Source organism: Staurois parvus, unplaced genomic scaffold, assembly GCF_062004578.1.
Source record: "Staurois parvus isolate SC_StPar_1 unplaced genomic scaffold, SC_StPar_1.0 ptg000779l, whole genome shotgun sequence".
Lineage (NCBI taxonomy): Eukaryota > Metazoa > Chordata > Amphibia > Anura > Ranidae > Staurois > Staurois parvus.
The window spans coordinates 549,671-573,422 of record NW_028318575.1 but is presented as its reverse complement, the minus strand read 5'-3'; the positions used below and the strand labels follow the sequence as shown (position 1 = coordinate 573,422).

The following is a 23,752-nucleotide window of genomic DNA, read 5'->3' as shown; positions in this document are numbered from 1 at the left end:
GATATAGTGAATGCAGGGTCCGGGGAGATCAGATATAGTGAACACAGGGTCTGGGGAGACCAGATACAGTAAATGCAGGGCCCTGGGATTAGTACCACTTTAAGAATTTCATCCAGTACCCCTTCTGAGTAAAGGTTTAAATGTTTACAGAAAACAAAATTATATGTGGCTTTTACATTTTTTAATTCATTCTGTCATTCTTCCATATTTTGATCATTGTTTGTCCTAAACAGATATACAACTGCTTCCTCTATAATCTATCTGTTCGGCCCCACGTTCGCATAATTTTTCTGCACTGTATTGAACTGCATAGGGTTATTATTCTTTTGTAGTATGCTGACATCTAGTGGTGGTTTTGGGCCACTACAAATGATTTACTATGTGATTCTTGGTTCCTCCCTCTGTCCTTCCTTTTTGTTTAGTGCTAGTTATGTCAGTCCTAGCTAGACCCTCCCTGTTTTTTTTCCATGTTCTTTGAGGCAATGTTAGTTATTCACAGAGACACGGTTTAGGAAAGTATTGTCTTCTTAAACTTCAAAAGACTGGAAAAACATCCTCTGTACTGCAATTAGATGAAGTAAAATTGTGTTGGATTCAACTTTTATTGAAGAGTTAAGCTGCCTCTGGATGGTGCCAAGTCAGCAGGTGGCCATACTGCCTGGACAGACTGGGTCTGTTAATGCATAAAGCGGCATTTGAAAAAGAACACTCTCTTTATATCAGGGAATGTAGTCAGCATCCTTGGTGAAAGACTGGAGAGGTAAGTCAGACATTAATCTGAGCATTACAATAGACTTGTGGTTAAAGAGAGAAACATTAAGTGCTCATTTACATCTTTGCATTGCGGTAACGCACACGTTGATGGAGCAAGCAGCAATGCATGTTACACTCTGGGTTCTGATGTCGTCCACTCCTATTGGTATCCCAATGCACTAAGGCAGGGGTCTCCAAACTTTCTAAACAAAGGGTCAGTTTACTGTCCTTCAGACTTTAGGGGGGCCGGTCTGAGGCTATTGGGAGTTGAAATTGTCCTGGTGTCAGTGGGAGTAAATAATGCATCTTTGGTATTAGGGGGAGAAGTAGTGCCCTATTGCTGGTGTCAGTGGAAGGAATAGTGCCCTATCGTTGGTGTCAGTTTAAGTGCCTCATCTTTGGTGTCAGTGGGAGGTATAGTGCCCTGTTTTTTGGTGTCAGTGGGAGAAATAGGGCCCCATTGTTGGTGTCAGTGCAAGGAATAGTGTCCCATCATTGGTGTCAATTTGAGTGCCTTATCATTGGTATCAGTGGGAGGTATAGTGCCCTGTTTTTGGTGTCAGTGGGAGAACTAGGTCCCCACTGTTGGTGTCATTGGTGTCAATTATGCCCCATTGTTGGAGTCAGTGGGAGGAATAGTGTCCTGTATCAGTGGAAGTAAATAATGCATCTTTGGTATTAGGGGGAGGAATAGTGCCCTATTACTGGTATCAGTGGTAGGAATAGTGCCCTATCATTGGTGTCAGTTTGAGTGCCTCATCTTTGGTGTCAGTGGGAGGTATAGTGCCCTCTTTTTTGGTGTCAGTGGGAGAAATAGGGCCCCATTATTGGTGTTAGTGCAAGGAATAGTGCCCTACCATTGGTGTCAATTTGAGTGCTTCATCGTTGGTATCAGTGGGAGGTATAGTGCCCTGTTTTTGGTGTCAGTGGGAGAACTAGGTCCCTATTGTTGTTGTCAGTGCAAGGAATAGTGCCCTATCATTGGTGACAATTTGAGTGCCTCATCACTGGTATCAGTGGGAGGTATAGTGCCCTGTTTTTGGTGTCAGTGGGAGAACTAGGTCCCCACTGTTGGTGTCATTGGGCCCTGTTGCTGATGTCAGTAGCAGGAATTATGTCCCATTGTTGGAGTCAGTGGGAAGAATAGCGTCCTGTATCAGTGGTAAGAAAGGTGCCTCAAGGGCCGGATAAAGGCGAGCAAAGGGCTGCACCTGGCCCCCGGGCCGCAGTTTGTTGACAACTGCACTAAGGCAACACATGCTGTGCATTGCATTACAATAAATATGCCCAAATCAATTTTTGGCAGGTTAAGTTGCATTGGCAGCCCATTCATTTCCATGGACATCCTTAATGCAATGCACAATATCTCTGGATATAACGCACATTAACATACTGCAGAAATGTAATTGGACCCTAAGGCCAAAGTCACACTAAAAGGGGCGGACTGACCATTTGGAAACTCGGGCACTGCCCGAGGGCCCGAGGTCAGTAGGGAACCCTATGAGATGCCCCTGGTACCTTTTTCGAGGCTTTTTTGAGTTTGTGCAAGGACACAGGGGCCCCATGATCCCCTATTGCCCGGGGGCCCCATAAGTTGTCAGTTTGCCCCTGCACACTAATGATCCTGTGTCAATCAGCAGCAGAAAGTAATCACCGGCAAGACAGCATTTATAATGAACCATCAGCTATATTTATTGCCCATCACAGAGATCACACCACATACCCAGACAATGCCTTCACCTGCATTTCTCTCCAGAAGAACGGCACCATCTTTCTTTAGATGTCATCTAGAACAGGATCTACTTTCTGGACTGAGATCCCGGCTCAGAGATGACACAATCCTGTAAATCCTGGTGCTGGTGCAGTTCTCGGCTCAGACACGGATCAGGCTTCATTTTTTCTCATCTGATAAGAATTCATTTTCCTCCTGTTTTTCTTTTCTTGTATTTTGTATAAATAGGCCCCAAAGTAGCAGTGTATCTAAAGCAGACTGTGATCGTTAGAGCTCATCACACAATTTCCATTTTCCGTGCCTGTTTACCAACAGATTTTGCTATGAAATATTAATTGATATTTTCACTCTCCAGCGTCTATTGAATACACGTGCTCAGGAATTCACCAATAACTCACCGATCCGAGTCAGAGTCGTTAGAGCGACATTAAACCCAAAAGAAACATTTATTATATCGCAGCCTATCAACGTAGTACAGCTTCTATGGGTGGAAGAGATGGGCAGAAGGGGTGGGCATAGTTGGGCACTCTTAATGAGTGACTGTCACAGGTCCCTCACCTCTGCTGACTCCTTGCCGCACCGAAAGAGCTGGCGTGGTGTGGGGTTGGAGGAAGATTTGTACTAAACCAGGAGAAAGCAGCACAAGGGACATATCTTAGTGGTAGTAAGTAATGGGCAGCACAGCAGCTAAATGGTTAGCACTTCCACCTGGCAGTACAAGGGTCATCGGTTCAAATCCCAACCATGGCACTACCTGCCTGGAGTTTGCATGTTCTCCCTGTGCCTGTGTGGGTTTCCTCCGGGTACTCCGGTTTCCTTTGACACTCCAAAGACATGCTGGTAGGATAACTGGCTCCTGTCTAAATTGCCCCTAGTATGTGTATGTATGAATGTGAGTTAGGGACCTTAGATTGTACGCCCCTTGAGGGTTAGGGACTGATGTGAATGTATAATAAATATGTGAAGTGCTGCATACATTTTTATTATACAGGATTTATGGCGCCAACAGTTTGCTCAGCGCTTTACAATATAACGGGAGACAATACAGCAACAATACAGTTCAATACAAGAGGGTTAGGAGTGCCTGATCCTGGGAGCTTACAATCTAAGTGGGAGGGGCTAGTGGTACAAAAGGACTCGTAGGAGGAATAGAAGATTCCATTATTAGCTGACGGCAGGATAGGCTTCCCTGAAGAGAGAGGTTTTCGGAGATCGCCTAAAAGTGAGCAGAGTAGTCGATAGTCTGATAAATTGGGGTAGAGAGTTCCAGAGGATGGGGGGAGCTCTGGAGAAGTTCTGGAGATGAGCATGGGAGGAGGAGACAAGGGAGCTAGAGAGCAGGAGGTCGTGCAAGGAGTGCAGAGTACGGATTGGGTAATATTTGGAGACAAGATTGGTGATGTAATTAGGGGCAGAGTTATAAATGGCTTTATATGTTATTGTTAATGTTTTGAATTTTATCCGTTGGGCAATGGGAAGCCAGTGGAGGGATTGGCAGAGAGGGATGGAGGACACTGAGTGGAGGCCAGTGGAGGGATTGACAGAGAGGGGTGGAGGACACTGACTGGAGGCCAGTGGAGGGATTGGCAGAGAGGGGTGGAGGACACTGAGTGGAGGCCAGTGGAGGGATTGGCAGAGAGGGCTGGAGGACACTGAGTGGAGGCCAGTGGAGGGATTGGCAGAGAGGGGTGGAGGACACTGAGTGGAGACCAGTGGAGGGATTGGCAGAGAGGGGTGGAGGACACTGAGTGGAAACCAGTGGAGGGATTGGCAGAGAGGGGTGGCAGATACAGAACGGTTAGTTAGGTGGATGAGTCTGGCAGCAGCATTCATGATAGACTGAAGAGGGGATAGCCTGCGATGAGGTCGGCCAATGAGGAGGGAGTTACAATAGTCAAGGCAAGAGATAACCAGGGAGTGAATAAGTTGCTTAGTGGTTTCCGAGGTTAAGAACGGGAGTAACTTGGAGATTAAAATGACAGCGCTATATAAGTACCTGAAATACATAAACATCCGTAAGGGCTCATGTACACTGCAGCTGATAAATTCACATTTAGGAGCTTTTCTGCATTTTTTTCAGCAGCCCCTGAACCCTCCCTAATGTTTTCCTATGTGTCAATGTACACATCGTCATTTACAGGCAGTTGAGTTTACAGTTGAGTCATTTTTTTAACGCACCAAACTTGTGTTTAGGAGTAGATTTTATCAGCATTTCAAACGCCAAATGCATGAAAACGTGTGTAAACGCAGCTAACCGCGTTTATAAGCGTTTGCTTTTTGGAAATTTTTTTTAACTCTTCCATTTCCAGATGCTGTCCAGAGCCTTTTTCATCATGAAAAATGCATGCAAAGCGTTTTCCCAGTACGCAAATGGACCCATACACCATACTTTGAGGTTTTGCATGAAAGAAAATATGTTAGACACCGCTGCAATAATTTCTGCACGGAAATGAGCCGGAACATCCATACACCACAAAAAAAAAAAAAAAAGCTAAATTCGAGACATACTGCTCTCTCTGCTTCTGCTCTCTCTATTTCTCTCAAAATGTCTGAAATAGTTAATTTTTTACTGTTTTTCAGTGCATTCTGGGCATTTGGGAGGGTCTCCTGAGGTTATCTTTACAAAACGCTTCTAAATGCAAACGCTCATAAATGCGCACAAACGCGGTATGCAAACACAGCTAAACAGACATTTTTTTAACCAGCAGTCAGTTTCCTGGAAAACGCACTAAAATCCGCATAAATGCAAAACTAGGGTAAGGCTAGGTTCACACCTATGCAGTCTGCATTTGATCTGTGTCTGCAGTGCATTTTGCGGTGCGTTTTGGACATGTTTTTGATGCGTTTTGTGTACTTTTTTTTAACTTGTTGCTGGGCATATTAAAACACAAAACGCGGCAAAAAAGCATCAAAAATTAACTACATGCTTTTCTGTAGCATCTCTATTGAAGTCTATAGAACCCAAAACACGTTTTGTGTTTAAAAAAATCCCTGACCCTTTCCAAAAAACACAATGGGTGAAAATGTAGAAATGTGAGCCTGTCCCATAGGAAATCATGTGAAATGGACTGCTGTACATTTCCGCAAAATACAAAATCCAGCAGAAAACACATAGGTGTGAACCTAGACTAAGTCTTTGCTACGATTAATGCCCATAAGGGTGGAAATGCATCGGCATTTGTTTGTGTACTGGATCCCTTTGTATCCCTATGGGTATGTAATAAAGAGGATTTTATGTGCATTGTACACCTGGGTCGCGACTTTCTATTATTTGGATATTACCATGTCCAATAACTATGCCTCTCTGGCCATTTGTGGGGAAAGGAAAAGGACGGGCACAAGGTCCCACCTAGATTATTTTTATTTATTTATTTCAGATACTTATATAGCGCCGTCAATTTACACAGCACTTTACATATACAGTGGGGATCGAAAGTTTGGGCACCCCAGCTAAAAATTTGTATTAATGTGCATAAAGAAGCCAAGGAAAGATGGAAAAATCTCCAAAAGGCATCAAATTACAGATTAGACATTCTTATAATATGTCAACAAAAGTTAGATTTTATTTCCATCATTTACACTTTCAAAATAACAGAAAACAAAAAAATGGCGTCTGCAATAGTTTGGGCACCCTGCAGAGTTAATATCTTGTACTGCCCCCTTTGGCAAGTATCACAGCTTGTAAACGCTTTTTGTAGCCAGCCAAGAGTCTTTCAATTCTTGTTTGAGGTATCTTTGCCCATTCTTCCTTACAAAAGTCTTCCAGTTCTTTGAGATTTCTGGGCTGTCTGTCACGCACTGCTCTTTTAAGGTCTATCCATAGATTTTCAATTATGTTGAGGTCAGGAGATTGTGAAGGCCATGGCAAAACCTTCAGTTTACGCCTCTTGATGTAATCCCCCCGTGGATTTTGAGGTGTGTTTAGGATCGTTATCCATTTGTAGAAGCCATCCTCTCTTTAACTTCAGCTTTTTCACAGATGGCATCAAGTTCCCATCCAAAATTTGCTGAAATTTTATTGAATCCATTTTTCCTTCTACTCGTGAGATGTTCCCTGTGCCACTGGCTGCAACACAACCCCAAAGCATGATTGATCCAACCCCATGCTTAACAGTTGGACAGAGGTTCTATTCATTAAATTCTGTGCCCCTTCTTCTCCAAACGTACCTTTGCTCATTCCGGCCAAAAAGTTCAATTTTAACCTCATCGGTCCCCAGAACTTGTTTCCAAAATGCATCAGGCTTGTCTATATGTTCATTTGCAAAGTTCAAACAATGATTTTTGTAGTGAGGACGTAGCAGAGGTTTTCTTCTGATGACTCTTCCATGAAGACCATATTTGTACAAGTATCTCTTTATAGTGGAATAGTGTACCACAACTCCAGTGTCTGCCAGATCTTTCTGGAGGGATCGTGCAGTCAAACCTGGGTTTTGAATTGTTTTTCTCACAATCCTGCGAGCTGTTCTGTCTGATATTTTTCTTGGTCTTCCAGATCTTGCTTTAACTTCCACTGTTCCTGATGACTGCCATTTCTTAATTACATTTCGAACAGAGGATATTGACATCTGAAAACGCTTTGCTATCTTCTTATAGCCTTCTCCAGCTTTGTGAGCGTCAACTATTTTCAGTTTCAGTTTTCTAGACAACTGCTAAGAAGAACCCATGGTGCTGATTGTTGGGGCAAGGTCAGATGAGTCTGGGCATTTAAAACCTTTGAGATTGACATCACCTGGTCTTCCCAGACGATGATTGAGAACAATCCATGACACTGGCAGGTCTCAGCTTGGCAAAGGGGGCAGTGCCTGCTATAAATTCTGCAGGGTGCCCAAACTTTTGCAGACGCCATTTTTTTATTTTCTGTTATTTTGAAAGTGTAAATGATGGAAATAAAATCTAACTTTTGTTGACATATTATAAGAATGTCTAATCTGTAATTTGATGCCTTTTGGAGATTTTTCCATCTTTCCTTGGCTTCTTTATGCACATTAATACAAATTTTTTGCTGGGGTGCCCAAACTTTCGATCCCCACTGTATATTGTACATTCCCATCAGTCCCTAACCCTCAAGGGGCCTACAATCTAAGGTCCCTAACTCACATTCATACATACACATACTAGGGACAATTTAGACAGGATCCAATTCACCTACCAGCATGTCTTTGGAGTGTAGATGCTTGCTTTCAGTACCCCCTACCTGTTTAGGGTCACACAGGGACATATTCAGACTTCTTTAACATTTTCCAATGAACTATACACCATTATATAAGGTTTTCTAATTTCATAACAATTTTCTGCAATATGAAACATGATTGCAGAAATGCAAATTTCTTAAGACAGCCAACTGCTTCTCAAAACATTACCATTTTATTGAAACCATAAGCTTGTATAAATAGCACTGTCAAGATAATTGGGATGATTGTTTTTTATATAGCACCAACATGTGTCTGTTCATAGCAAGTAATAACATCAGCGTGAATAGTTACATAGTTAGTCTGGCTGAAAAAAATGACAAAAGTCCATCCAGTTCAAACATAAAAAATAAAAAAAGTTATAATCCTACACCCACATTTGATCCAGAGGAAGGCAAAAAACCCAGCAAAGTATGATCCAATTTGCTCCTGCAGGGGAAAAAATTCCTTCCTGATCCCCCGAGAGGCAATCAGATATTCCCTGGATCAACTTTACCTACAAATGTTATATCCAGTTATATTCTGTGTATCCAAGATAGAATCCAGGGATTTTTTTTTCTACTAGTAATGGCGGCGATCAGCGACTTTTAGCAGGGCTGCGGCAGACATTCTGAGACTGGGGGGGGGACTAACTTGGTGTCACTGACATCCCCAGTGACACTAATACAGTGATCAGTGCTAAAAAAAAAAGCACTGACACTGCACTAATGGCACAGGAAGGGGTTAATGTGAGGGGCGATCACAGGGTTAACTATGTGTTGGGAGTGTTTTACTAGGGGGCGGTGTCAGTAATCACCGGGTGCCGGCGGGTAATTACTGTCTGGGACCTGGTGACTGACAGCTGCGGCTGCGAATGAAGGCACAGGTAGGGTGCGCACGTGGCTCGCGCGCGCCCCCTACCCAGAAGTGCAAAATCATGTATATATACATGATTTTGCACACAGGTGCCACCCTGTAGCAGTATATCTGCTATAAGGCGGTCCTTAAGCAGTTAAAGCAATCCACTGAGCTGGCCAGAACCAACTCTTGAGGGAGTTTATTCCACATTTTCACAGCTCTCACTGTGAAGAAACCTTTCCATGTTTGGAGATTAAATCTCTTTTCCTCCAGATGTAAAGAGCGCCCCCTTGTCCTCTGTGATGACCTCAGGGTGAATAACTCTACATTGAGTTCACTATATGAACCACTGATGTATTTATACATGGAGATCATATCCCCCCCTTATGTATTATACATGGAGATCATATCCCCCCTTATGTATTATACATGAAGATCATATCCCCCCCTTATGTATTATACATGGAGATCATATCCCCCCTTATGTATTATACATGGAGATCATATCCCCCCTTATGTATTATACATGGAGATCATATCCCCCCTTATGTATTATACATGGAGATCATATCCCCCCTTATGTATTATACATGGAGATCATTTCCCCCCTTATGTATTATACATGGAGATCACATCCCCCCTTATGTATTATACATGGAGATCATATCCCCCCTTATGTATTATACATGGAGATCATATCCCCCCTTATGTATTATACATGGAGATCATTTCCCCCCTTATGTATTATACATGGAGATCACATCCCCCCTTATGTATTATACATGGAGATCATATCCCCCCTTATGTATTATACATGGAGATCATATCCCCCCTTATGTATTATACATGGTGATCATATCCCCCCCTTATGTATTATACATGGAGATCATATCCCCCCCTTATGTATTATACATGGAGATCATATCCCCCTTATGTATTATACATGGAGATCATATCCCCCTTATGTATTATACATGGAGATCATATCCCCCCTTATGTATTATACATGGAGATCATATCCCCCCTTATGTATTATACATGGAGATCATATCCCCCTTATGTATTATACATGGAGATCATATCCCCCCTTATGTATTATACATGGAGATCATATCCCCCTTATGTATTATACATGGAGATCATATCCCCCCTTATGTATTATACATGGAGATCATATCCCCCTTATGTATTATACATGGAGATCATATCCCCCTTATGTATTATACATGGAGATCATATCCCCCTTATGTATTATACATGGAGATCATATCCCCCTTATGTATTATACATGGAGATCATATCCCCCTTATGTATTATACATGGAGATCATATCCCCCTTATGTATTATACATGGAGATCATATCCCCCCTTATGTATTATACATGGAGATCATATCCCCCTTATGTATTATACATGGAGATCATATCCCCCCTTAGGTATTATACATGGAGATCATATCCCCCCTTATGTATTATACATGGAGATCATATCCCCCTTATGTATTATACATGGAGATCATATCCCCCCTTTATGTATTATACATGGTGATCATATCCTCCCTTATGTATTATACATGGAGATCATATCCCCCCTCATGTATTATACATGGAGATCATATCCCCCCTTATGTATTATACATGGTGATCATATCCTCCCTTATGTATTGTACATGGAGATCATATCCCCCTTATGTATTATACATGGAGATCATATCCCCCCTTATGTATTATACATGGTGATCATATCCCCCCTTATGTATTATACATGGAGATCATGTCCCCCCTTATGTATTATACATGGAGATCATATCCCCCTCTATGTATTATACATGGAGATCATATCCCCCCCTTATGTATTATACATGGTGATCATATCCCCCCTTATGTATTATACATGGAGATCATATCCCCCTTATGTATTATACATATAGATCATATCCCCCCTTATGTATTCATACATGGAAATCATACCCCCCTTATGTATTGTACATGGAGATCATATCCCCCTTATGTATTTATACATGGTGATCATATCCCCCCTTATGTATTGTACATGGAGATCATATCCCCCTTATGTATTTATACATGGTGATCATATCCCCCCTTATGTATTTATACATGGAGATCATACCCCCCTTATGTATTGTACATGGAGATCATATCCCCCCTTATGTATTGTACATGGAGATCATATCCCCCTTATGTATTTATACATGGAGATCATATCCCCCCTTATGTATTTATACATGGTGATCATACCCCCCTTATGTATTGTACATGGGGATCATATCCCCCTTATGTATTATACATGGAGATCATATCCCCCCTTATGTACTATACATGGAGATCATATCCCCCTTATGTATTATACATGGTGATCATATCCCCCTTATGTATTATACATGGAAATCATATCCCCCCCTTATGTATTATACATGGAAATCATACTCCCCCCCCCCCTTATGTATTATACATGGAGATCATATCCCCCTTATGTATTATACATGGTGATCATATCCCCCCTTATGTATTATACATGGAGATCATATCCCCCCCTTATGTATTATACATGGAGATCATATCCCCCCTTATGTATTATACATGGAGATCATATCCCCCCTTATGTATTATACATGGAGATCATATCCCCCTTATGTATTATACATGGTGATCATATCCCCTTTATGTATTATACATGGAGATCATATCCCCCTTATGTATTATACATGGTGATCATATCCCCTTTATGTATTATACATGGAGATCATATCCCCCCTTATGTATTATACATGGTGATCATATCCCCCCTTATGTATTATACATGGAGATCATATCCCCCCTTATGTATTATACATGAAGATCATATCCCCCCTTATGTATTATACATGGAGATCATATCCCCTAGTTATGTATTATACATGAAGATCATATCCCCCCTTATGTATTATACATGGTGATCATATCCCCCCTTATGTATTATACATGGAGATCATATCCCCCTTATGTATTATACATGGAGATCATATCCCCCCTTATGTATTTATACATGGAGATCATATCCCCCCTTATGTATTTATACATGGAGATCATATCCCCCTTATGTATTATACATGGAGATCATATCCCCCCTTATGTATTATACATGGAGATCATATCCTCCCTTATGTATTATACATGGAGATCATATCCCCCCTTATGTATTATACATGGAGATCATATCCCCCTTATGTATTATACATGGTGATCATACCCCCCCTTATGTATTATACATGGAGATCATATCCCCCTTATGTATTATACATGGAAATCATATCCCCCCTTATGTATTATACATGGAAATCATATCCCCCCTATGTATTATACATGAAGATCATATCCCCCCTTATGTATTATACATGGAGATCATATCCCCCCTTATGTATTATACATGGAGATCATATCCCCCTTATGTATTATACATGGAGATCATATCCCCCTTATGTATTATACATGGAGAACATATCCCCCCTTATGTATTATACATGGAGATCATATCCCCCTTATGTATTATACATGGAGATCACATCCCCCCATTATGTATTATACATGGAGATCATATCCCCCCCTTATGTATTATACATGGAGATCATATCCCCCCCTTATGTATTATACATGGAGATCATATCCCCCCTTATGTATTATACATGGAGATCATATCCCCCCTTATGTATTATACATGAATATCATATCCCCTCTTATGTATTATACATGGAGATCATATCCCCCCTTATGTATTATACATGGAGATCATATCCCCCCCTTATGTATTATACATGGAGATCATATCCCCCCTTATGTATTATACATGGAGATCATATCCCCCCTTATGTATTATACATGATGATCATATCCCCCAGTTATGTATTATACATGGAGATCATATCCCCCCCTTATGTATTATACATGGAGATCATATCCTCCCCTTATGTATTATACATGGAGATCATATCCCCCCTTATGTATTATACATGGAGATCATATCCCCCCCTTATGTATTATACATGGAGATCATATCCCCCCTTATGTATTATACATGGAGATCATATCCCCCCCTTATGTATTATACATGGAGATCATATCCCCCCTTATGTATTATACATGGAGATCATATCCCCCCGTTAATCTCCTCTTCTCAAGAGAGAATAAATTCAGTTCCTCTAATCTTTCCTCATAGCTGATCTCCTCCATGCCTCTTATAAGTTTGGTTGCCATTCTCTATACTTTCTCCAGTTCCCCAATGTTCTTTTTGTGAATTGGTGCCCAAAAATGATATCTCTCTCACTGGAGTCTATACCTCTTTTAATAGAAGAGAGGATTTTGATCGCTTTAGAAACCGCAGCTTGGCATTGCTGCCATTATTAAGCTTGTGATGTACCAGAACCCCCAGATCCTTCTCCACCATTGACCCCCCCCCCAGTATGTATGATGCATGCATATTCTTATCCCCCAAGTGCAGAACCTTACATTTATCAACATTAACCCTCATTGGCCCCATAGTTGCCCAATTACACAGAGCATTGAGGTCGGCTTGTAAATTGGAGACATCCTGTAATGACGTTATTCCACTGCACAGCTTGGTGTCATCTGCAAAGACTGAAATGAGATTTATATTCCCAGACCCGATATCATTTATAAATATATTAAAAAGTAAGGGTCCCAACACTGAACCTTGGGGTACACCACTGACAACCCTAGACCATTCAGAGTATGAATCATTAACCACTACTCTCTGAATACCATCTCTTAGCCAGTTTTCTATCCATTTACATACAGATTTTCCAAGCCTGTAGACTATACCTTACACATTAGCCGTGTGTGGGGAACTGTGTCAAACGCTTTTGCAAAATCCAAGTATACCATGTCCACCACCACCCCTCTGTCCAAGTATACCATGTCCATCGCCACCCCTCTGTCCAAGTATACCATGTCACCCGCCACCCCTCTGTCCAAATATACCACGTCCATTGCCACCCCTCTGTCCAAGTATACCACGTCCATTGCCACCCCTCTGTGCAAGTATACCACGTCCACTGCCACCCCTCAGGTCCAAGTATACCACGTCCACTGCCACCCCTCTGTCCAAGTATGTCAAGTCCACCGACACCCCTCTGTCCAAGTATACCACGTCCACCGCCACCCCTCTGTCCAAGTATGTCAAGTCCACCGACACCCCTCTGTCCAAGGTTTTACTCCTCATAAAAAGAAATCAGATTTCTTTGACAACTTCTGTCTTTCATGAATCCATGCTGTCTGTTGCTTAGAATATTTTTTTCCAGCAAGAACTCATCTATGTGGTCTTTTATTAAACTCTCCAGTATCTTCCCAACTATAGAAGTTAAACTAACAGGTCTATAATTACTTGGTAAAGATTTTGACCCCTTTTTAAATATTGGCACCACATTGGCCTTACGCCAATCCAGTGGTACTATGCCAGTCATTAAGGAGTCCCTAAAAATTAGAAACAATGGCTGTGAAATGACAGAGCTCAATTCTTTAAGGCCCCGTGGGTGTATGCCATCCGGTCCAGGTGCTTTATTCACCTTTATCCTGTCTAAATATTTCTGGATCATATCAATTGTGAGCCAATGTGGATCATCTGGAGCTGTGTCAATACCATGACCATTATGGACAAGAGCTCCCCCATGCTCCTTTGTATACACAGAGATGAAGAAGGTATTCAATAAATTTGCCTTCTCTTTGTCCCCAGTCACCCACTCTAGATTATTTTGTAAAGGGCCTACATGCTCGGACCGAACCTTTTTACTATTAATATATTTGAAGAATTTTTGGGGGTTTGTCCTGCTATCTTTTGCAATCTGTCGTTCATTTTCAATTTGTGCCCTTGATTCCTTTTTACATATTCTGTTATATTATTTGTAATGTGTAGACAATGATAGCGTTTCTTCATTTTTATATTTTATAAAAACTCTTTTCTTATTATTTATAGCTTTTTAAATTTTTGCCATATTTCACATAGGTTTAATTTTTAGTCTTTTAAACTTGTTGCCCATGGGAATATATTTTGCAGTGTGTTCACATACAGTCTTTTTGAAGAACTCCCATTTCTGTGTTGTGTTCATCTATGTCAATATTCCCTCCCAGTCTGAGTCTTGGAGAGCAGCTCTCAGCCTTGGAAAATTAGCTCTCTTAAAGTTGAGTGTTTTTATTTTTCCCGTAAGTGCTTGTTGTTTACAGCTAACAATAAATTAAATCATGTTATGATCACTGATACCCAGATGTTCTTTTATATGGACGTTTGTAATAAGCTCTGCATGGTTTGAGATTACCAGGTCCATCAGAGCATCATTCCTAGTTGGGGCCTCTATGCAGTACCATTACTCCAGTAAATTTCCAGGTAGTTAAAATCCCCCCATTATTATCATTGTCCCAGCCCTTGCAGCCCTTTCGATCTGTGCAAGGAGCTGACTCTCCACCTGCTCATAACACTGGGTGGCCTACAACAAACTCCAATGATTACCTTTGTAATAGAATAATAACAAACACATTTCACCTTTTATAGCATAGGAATCAGCAGAACAATGAAAACTGTTGTTGATTGGTTGCTTCCCGTAGTTTGCATTGCCTTGTTCAATAAGCTTCTATAGAGAAACACAGTTGATTTTATTGAAGGACAGTTGATCATGAAGTTCATCAGTTATTACAATTTCCAACAGTTACACTCACCGGCCACTTTATTAGGTCCACCTGTTCAATTGCTTGATAACACAAATTACTAATTAGCCAATCACATGGCAGCAACTTACTGCATTTAATCATCTCGACGTGGTGAAGACGACTTGCTGAAGTTCAAACCGAGCATCAGAATGAGGAAAAAATGAGATTTAAGTGACTTTGAACGTGGCAGGGTTGTTGGTGCCAGACGGGCTGGTCTGATAATTTCAAAAACTGCTGATCTATTGGGATTTTCACAACTATCTCTAGGGTTTACAGAGAATGGTCCGAAAAAAGAGAAAATATCCAGTGAGCAGAAGTTTTGTGGATAAAAATGTTTAGTTGATGTTAGAGGTAAGAGGAGAATGGGCAGGCTAGTAACAGTAACTCAAATACTCACTTGTTACAACCAAGGTATGCAGAATACCATCTCTAAACGCACAACACATTGAACCTTGAAGCAGATGGGCTACAGCAGCAGACCACACCGGATACCACTCCTGTCAGCTAAGAACAAGAAACAGAGGCTTCAATTTGCACAGCCTCACCAAAATTGGACAATAGAAGATTGGAAAAACGTTGCCTGGTCTGATGAGTCTTGATTTCAGGAGCAACATTCAGATGGTAGGGTCAGAATTTGGCGTAAACATGAAAGTATGGAACCATCCTGCCTTGTATCAGTGGTTCAGGCTGGTGGTGGTGGTGTAATGATGTGGGGGGATATTTTCTTGGCACTAGCAAAGTATATCCAATAAAGTGGCTGGTGAGTTCCCCCATTTTTTTCTGGGGAACTATTGCTAATTTCACCTCCATAACCTAGTGGTTCACTCACTATATTCACTCATCTATAGAATATTGACATACCAACTTTAGTATTCCATAGACATTTCTTACATGTATAAGGAACGTTTTAGATGCCAAGTCAACTTATACTGTACATATAGAGTTTTCCATACTAAAAAAATATTTCACAACTTATAAATATTAGGATCAAATAAATGTGCATGCAATTGCATGTATCAGATGTTACAATGTATCACGGTTATACTTCCATGAATAAACTCCAGCACACACTGATCAGAAAGCTATGATATCCTTACAATCTATGCAAAAAAAAGGTTATTTCCATTCAATTGAAGCTTATTCCTGCAGTGATATGAAAATAACTCTCAATACATTTCCCAGATCGTAAGTCCTACTCGTGATATACAGTAGGTGGTACAAAACATCCAGCCAGTCATGCAATAAGCCAGGGGCTCACTCCCATCCAGAGGGATACTCCAGAGGGCATAAAAGGGGTCCTGGGATGATAATCTCATATTAGGCTTCAATAGGTCTACCAAGCTTATATAAAAATAACCAAAGATCTTGAGATACCAAGTTGGTGACCATGGATTTGGACACAAAAGAGATTCTGGGATGCCACTTTTATATAAGGCTTCAATAAATCTAAACAGCTTATATAATAATCATCAAGATCTTGATGGAGCAAGTTGGTGGCCATGGCAATGGCCACAAAGGGGTTCTTGGATGCCCATCTTATATAGGGTTTTGAAAAGTCTACCAAGCCTTTATATTAATCACCAAAGATCTTCATATACCAAGTTAGTGGCCCATGGCCATAGACATAAATGGGGTTCCTTGACACAAATCTCATATAGAGCTGCAATAAGTCTGTTAAGCTTACCGTATATAATATTCACCAAGATCTTAATATACCAAGTTGATGACCTTGGCCATGGAAATAAAATAGCTTCTGGGACATGTATCTCAAATAGGGCTTCAAAAAGTCTACGAAGCTTATATATTAAAAACCAAAGATCTTGATATACCAAGCTGGTGGCCATGGCCAAAGACATAAATCAGATTCCTTGACACAAATCTCATATAGAGCTACAATAAGTCTGTTAAGCTTATATAATATTCACCAAGATCTTGATATACCAAGTTGATGACCTTGGCCATGGAAATAAAATAGCTTCTTGGACACAAATCTTAAATCGGGCTTCAAAAAGTCTGCCCAGCTTATATATTATTCATCAAAGGTTTTGATATACCAAGTTGGTGGCCATGACCATGGCCATACATGGAGTTCTGGAACACAATTCTCATGTAGGGCTACAAAGTCGGCTAGGCATATATTATATTCAAAAAGATCTTGATATACCAAGTTGATGGCCTTGGCAATGGACGTAGAAGTCTTCTGGGACATCAGTCTCATACAGGGCTTTACAAAGTCTATTGAGCTTATATAATATTCACCACGATCTTGATACCCCAAGTTGAGGGCCATGGCCTTGGACATAAAGGGCATGCTAATCTCAAATAGGGCTTCAGTAAATCTATTAAGCTTATATAATATTCGTCAAGATTTTGATATGCCAAGTTGGTGGCCAAAGCCAAATTATATGTGAACTTTTAACTCTAGGATAGATACAGTATATGCAGCAAGACCCTCGTCCATAATGCCTCATAGAAAACATTGTAGTAACCACTGGAGTGCTCCAGAAATCCCCTACCAAATGGGGATAGCATTCCAATTCTATAGGCATTTATTACAGGAATCTAATAAAATGATCTCGGTGGGTTTTTTTTAAATCCCATTATTGATTTTGCCATTACTACCTCCTCTAAAAGGGCTTAAAGTAGACCCAATTTCTAACTAGACAGAGTTTTGAAGTACTGTCTACCTGCCATGTTTTCCCTGTAATATGTTGTTGTCACTCTACTTCATCATTTTTATCATCAGTGCTGCTGATCTCCTGCAGCTTTTTCAGTCACTTCCTGTCTTAAAGTGACTCACTTTTCTGTCAACTGCACATCTATGCATTGCATTGGATTCCTAATAGTGAGAATAGTGGACCATGCCAGGGCAATCTGACCTGTTGTCTTAACCGGGGGGGTATGTGACAGAGTGTCAACATAGGAGCCCCAGAGGTGTAACTAGAACCTTTAAGAAACCCTGATAGGGCCCTTCCCTCCAGGCCCAGGGCCCTTCCCACTGATCCCGGGGCCCTTTACTCCCATTGCAAGGCCCTTTATTGTGGTCCAACATCGGGACCCTTTCACATGTTCTGCAGTGGACCCCCTTCTTACTGTCTTGGGGCCCCCCCATGGTGGTAGAACACCAGGGGCCAGCTGTAGATTCGACCTTTATGACCCTGGTAGTTCTGCCACTGGGAGACCGTATAACATAAGGTGTCTGAAAAAGGACAGGATCACCAGGTACGTTTTTACTGAAATTTGTATTTGTAGAGTGCTTTTCTCCTTGGGGGTCCAATGCACTTGGGAGGCGAGGCTGAAAACTTAGGCGCCCTCAGTCACGCCAATTACCCTACCAGCCTGCCTTTGGGGCGTGGAAGAAAACTGGCATACCCAGAGGAAACCCACGCAAGCCCTTGCAAACTCCATGTAGGTACTGTCCTGGTTGGGAACTGAAGCAAGGATTCTAATGCTGCTAACCACTAAACCACGTTGCTGCAAATTACTCAGTAAGGGCAGATTTAGACGTGCATCTAGAACTCCCTTGCCTCTGAAGCCCGATCCATTTCTGGACTGACAGGCAGTGAGGAAGCAACGTGATGCCTCCTCATTGCCTGTTTTAACCCCATTTTTGTTGACAATCATACCGCATCCTTGTACATTGCATTGTGTTTGTGGCGCTTCCTATTGACTTGAATGTGTGGTGTTCAGTGGGCTTGAAGCTCGCTGATCGCTGCATGTCGGGTCAATTTTGTGGCTATGGCATGTAAACATCCCCTTTACTGACTATTGCAGCCTAAAGGGAATGGTTGGCAGGCAGCAAAAACGTGACTCAACTGCACATTCTTGCCACCCCCCATCCACAAAATGGAGCCTAAAGCATAAAAGAGATTTTAGTGAGTGGGTTTAGATCTACTTGAGAGCAGACCTTCACTTCCATTTACTTCTCTAATTAATTTTATCTCCCCCCCTTCAGGAAATCACAATAAAATGTGGGTAGAAATACATTTTACAAGAATAACATCTCCCCCTCAGGGGCGACTGACCATTTGGAAACTCGGGCACCTCCCGAGGGCCCGGGGTCAGTAGGGGGCCCCATGAGATGCCCCTGATACCTTTTTCATAGGCTTTTTTGAGCTTGGGCACGGACACAGGGGCCCCATGATCCCTTATTGCCTGGGGGCCCCATGAGTTGTCAGTCCGCTCCTGCTCCCCCTTCTCCCCTTTTAAAGTCTCCTAGGATTCCCATGTCATCCATCCCAGGTGGCTTTGGAGCTATGTAGAAGACACTGTAAATGCGCAGAGGAGCATCATCAGGGGACTGGAAGAGTCAGCCTGCCCATGATGATACCAGCAAAGAAGATGGTGCCCCTGGACCATACTGATTCACTGGACAGGTGTGAATACTGTTTGAGCTCAGCCCAGCAAACACGGTAAGGGGTATTACGTTTTTATTTCCCCCACCTCCCTATCAGGAAATCACAATAAATTTTTTTGGGGAAAATTACATTTTCCAAGAATGATTTCTCCCTTTTTCCCCTTATGAAGTCACTTGGGATACCCATGTCACCCATCTAAGGTGGCTTTGGAACCATGTAGGAGACACTGCGCATGTGCAGAGGAGCATCATCAGGGGGCTGGCTACTAAGACCTGAAAGAATCAGCCTGCCCCTGATGATGCCAGTAAAGAAGATGGTGCCACTGGACGACACTGATTCACTGGTCACGTGAGAATGTTGTTTAAGCTCAACCAAGCAAATAGGACATACCTCCCAACTTTTTTGAGATGGGAATGAGGGACACCTATCAGAAAATGTATGTAGGCATAGGACACACCCCCTGTCACGCCCCCTTAAAGGAGAATTAGACAAAAAAAGGATTAGTTAAACCCACAATTGTTTTTTTTAACCACTACTATTCCTTTTTATTGGCTTTTGAAGTTTACAGATATAACAATTTAGAAATTGGGTTAAAGGTGTAGCATTGGGAAAAACATTTTGATTGATAAATAGTGTATTTTATATACAACTATATAGTTCTGACCAAAATGAGGGACAAATGTAGAGGAATGAGACACAGAGGGACTTTGTTCCAAATAAGGGACAGTCCCTCAAAATCAGGGACAGTTGGGAGGTATGAATAAGGTAAGGGGGGGGGGATTAGGAGGAAATGTTCCTCTTTAACTACACTGACTGTAAAGAATCCTTCCATTCACTGGAAAAACATCTTTCCTTAATATGTAATTGATGTTCTCCTGTCCTCTGAAAAGTCCTTAAATAAAAAATAAATTTTGCAAGAAATATTTTATTATTTATTTCAGGTACTTAGCGCCGTCAATTTACGCAGCGCTTTACATATATATTGTATATTCACATCAGTCCCTAACTCTCAAGGAGCGTACCCCCCCCCCTCCTTTTGAAGTCTCCTGGGATACCCATGTCACCCATCTGAGATGGCTTTGTAACTATGTAGGAGACACTGCGCATGCACAGAGGAGCTGGCTGCTAGGACCTGGAAGAGTTAGCCTGCCCCTGATGATACCAGCAAAGAAAATGGCACCCCTGGACCATACTGATTCACTGAGAAGTATTAATTCACTGTCAGAGGCGGACTGACCATTCCGGCACTCGGGCACTGCCTGACTGAGGGCCCGGGGCCAGTAGGGGGCCCCATGAGATGCCTGGTATCTTTCAAAGGATTTTTTGGGTGTGGTTTCAGTGTGGGTGAGGACCCAGGGGCCCCTATTGCCCAGGAGCCCTATGAGTTGCTAATCCGCCTCTGTTCACTGGGACTGAGAATGTTGTTGGAGCTCAGCCCAGCAAACAAGCTAAGGGGGGATTAACAGGAAAAGTTCTTCTTTAATCACTCTGACTGAAAAGAATCCTTTCCTTCCCTGTAAAAACATCTTTCCCTAATATGTAATTGGTGTTCCCCTGTCCCCCGTACAGTCCTTAGATAAAAAAAATAAAATAAAATATATATATATATATATATATAAAATCATAATTATTGATATAACCATACTAATTGACTGGGAAGTATTAATTCACTGTCAGGGGCGGACTGACCATTCTGGCACTCGGGCACTGCCAGATGGCCCAGGGTCAGTAGGGGACCCCATGAGATGTCCCGGTACCTTTCAAAGACTTTTTTAGGAGTGGTTTGAGTGTGGGCAAGGACCCAGGGGCCCCATGTTCCCTTATTGCCCAGGGGCCCCATGAGTTGCCAGTCCGCTCCTGTTCACTGGACAGGTGAGAATGTTGTTGGAGCTCAGCCCAGCAAACAAGCTAAGGGGGATTAACAGGAAAAGTTCTTCTTTAATCACTCTGACTGAAAAGAATCCTTTCCTTCCCTGTAAAAACATCTTTCCCTAATATGTAATTGGTGTTCCCCTGTCCCCCGTACAGTCCTTAGATTAAAAAAAAAAAAAAAAAAATATATATATATATATATATATATATATATATATATATATAATCATAACTATTGATATAACCATACTGATTGACTGGGAAGTATTAATTCACTGTCAGGGGCGGACTGACCATTCTGGCACTCGGGCACTGCCTGATGGCCCTGGGTCAGTAGGGGGCCCCATGAGATGTCCCGGTACCTTTCAACAACTTTTTTGGGAGTGGTTTGAGTGTTGGCGAGAACCCAGGGGCCCCATGATCCCCTATTGCCCAGGAGCTAAGAGGGGATTAACAGGAAAAGTTCTTCTTTAATCACTCTGAGTGAAAAGAATCCTTTCCTTCCCTGTAAAAACATCTTTCCCTAATATGTAATTAGTGCTCCCCTGTACAGTCCTTAGATTAAAAAAAAAAAGGTGAATTGCGAAACGAGCCTATATCTTTATATCGACCTTGTTTGTGTTCATCAATATAAATTCGATCACCTCGAAGCCGTCGCTCATTTCCATGACAGTTGGAGCAGATCCACCAAAACACCTGCAAAACTCGTCGCCATGCATCAACACAAACACGCACCAACAAAAATAAAACAATTGACAGGGGGCTCTCCGTCCTACTTTTATATCTTCGTATTTTTATCTGGTGTTTTCCTTGAACCAGAAATCCCATGCTTCGCTCGGACCAATTTAGCTGAAGACAAATCCCATGGACGCTGTTTGTTTTCAAACCACCATGACTACCGGCTCTGTTCCTGCGTCTTATCTCCATCCCAGCCTGACAAGCTGTGAAATGAGCAGCGACAGACTACAGCGGCTTAAAGGAATAAAAAAAAAAAAATAAAAATAATGGGGGGGGGGGGGGGAATAATAATAATACGACGGTAAACGGACTCTTCTCTAATGTCCGTAAAAGTAAGGCAGTGTCCAGCGGCTCGGCACAGCTGCACTGCTAAATGCACAGCGTCCTGCGTGATGGATAGCGCCTAGTCCCTACCAGCTGTCAATTAAATACTTTTACATATGAATTTCCTGCCGGATTTGCCTGCGGCTTGGCTTAACCCTTGCCGAACCTCGTCCTGTAGCATCGCTAGCAATAAATCTGTGTGCTAATCGGGAAGACTGCAAAGCCAAAGCTGCATTAAAAAAAAAAGAAAAAAGAAAAAAAAAAAGATACAAAATAATAATAATTGCCACATAATAATCATTAAAAAAAAATGGCACTGATTGCACGACTGCCATCCAAACTGTACCATGCTGTAGGAGGCTTAGCGACTAGACGAGACGTTAAATAAAACAGTCCGCAGATCCGCAACACCAAATATGTGCTGGTAGGTGCAAAGCCACTTACCTGTAGCTGTCAGCGACCAGGTCCGACCGTGGCGTTGGATCTCATTAAAGTGCAAAGACGCTCGCCTCGGGTGCCTTCCTGGACCGACGACCAGTTTCCCAGGGAAAGGAAAAAAAAAAGACAGCAAGAGAGAGAGAGAGAGAGACAGCTTACATTGAGATGTCAGGCTCAGCAGCAAGGATGCAGACAGCCACAGACTGGGATTTTTTTTTTTTTTTACCTCTCGCAATTTTCTTTTCGCTGCTAATTACGCCGTTCAGACATGAGCATCCTTTTTTTTATTTTTTTTTTTCTCTCTCCCTCTCTCCCTAGCTTGGCACACTAATGAAATCAAACTGGATTGCAGCTTGCTCCATCTAGCGGATTTAATTGAGCATTCATTACAATTGATTGCCTTGTTTATCTCCCCCCCATCCTCCAGCAGCTCCCTTCCATGGCTGTGTTTTCTGTATGGAGTGGATGGAAGCGGTGGTCCAGGGGAGGAGGAGGGATGGAGGGAGGGTGGGGGGAGTTGTTGGGCTGCCCTCCCTATGAGATCCTGCAGCCTTTCGCAGCTTCAGCAACACTGATGTGATGTCATAGAGCCCACGCTGTGTGTGCGTGTGCACGCGTGTATGTGTGTCTGTACGCCCCGGGGGATTCCCCTGCCCCTCGCCTTAAATTATGCAGTAAGTGGCATTCCTTAGTAGAGTATATATGTAGATTTTATTATATGTAATACACATATATATATAAATAATCATAATTATTAATATGCATTTTTTTTGCAGTTTTTTGCAATTATGCAGTGAG

The 23,752-nt window shown here is 42.0% G+C and overlaps 1 protein-coding gene across 2 annotated transcripts in view; it reads right to left on the bottom strand.

Annotated features, from left to right (window-relative positions):
- The window catches only part of DGKB (diacylglycerol kinase beta), a 784,212-nt gene extending 760,785 nt beyond the window's left edge, over positions 1-23,427 (bottom strand). Inside the window, exons 1-2 of one of the 2 annotated variants that reach the window (XM_089654573.1) lie at positions 23,181-23,427; positions 22,961-23,038 (exon numbers count right to left, since the gene is read on the bottom strand). The gene's annotated coding sequence lies outside the window, so the exon portion shown is untranslated. Of the gene's footprint in view, positions 1-22,960 lie in introns of both variants that reach the window. The other variant, XM_089654572.1, reaches the window with a different exon arrangement.
- Positions 23,428-23,752: the final 325 nt, after the last annotated feature.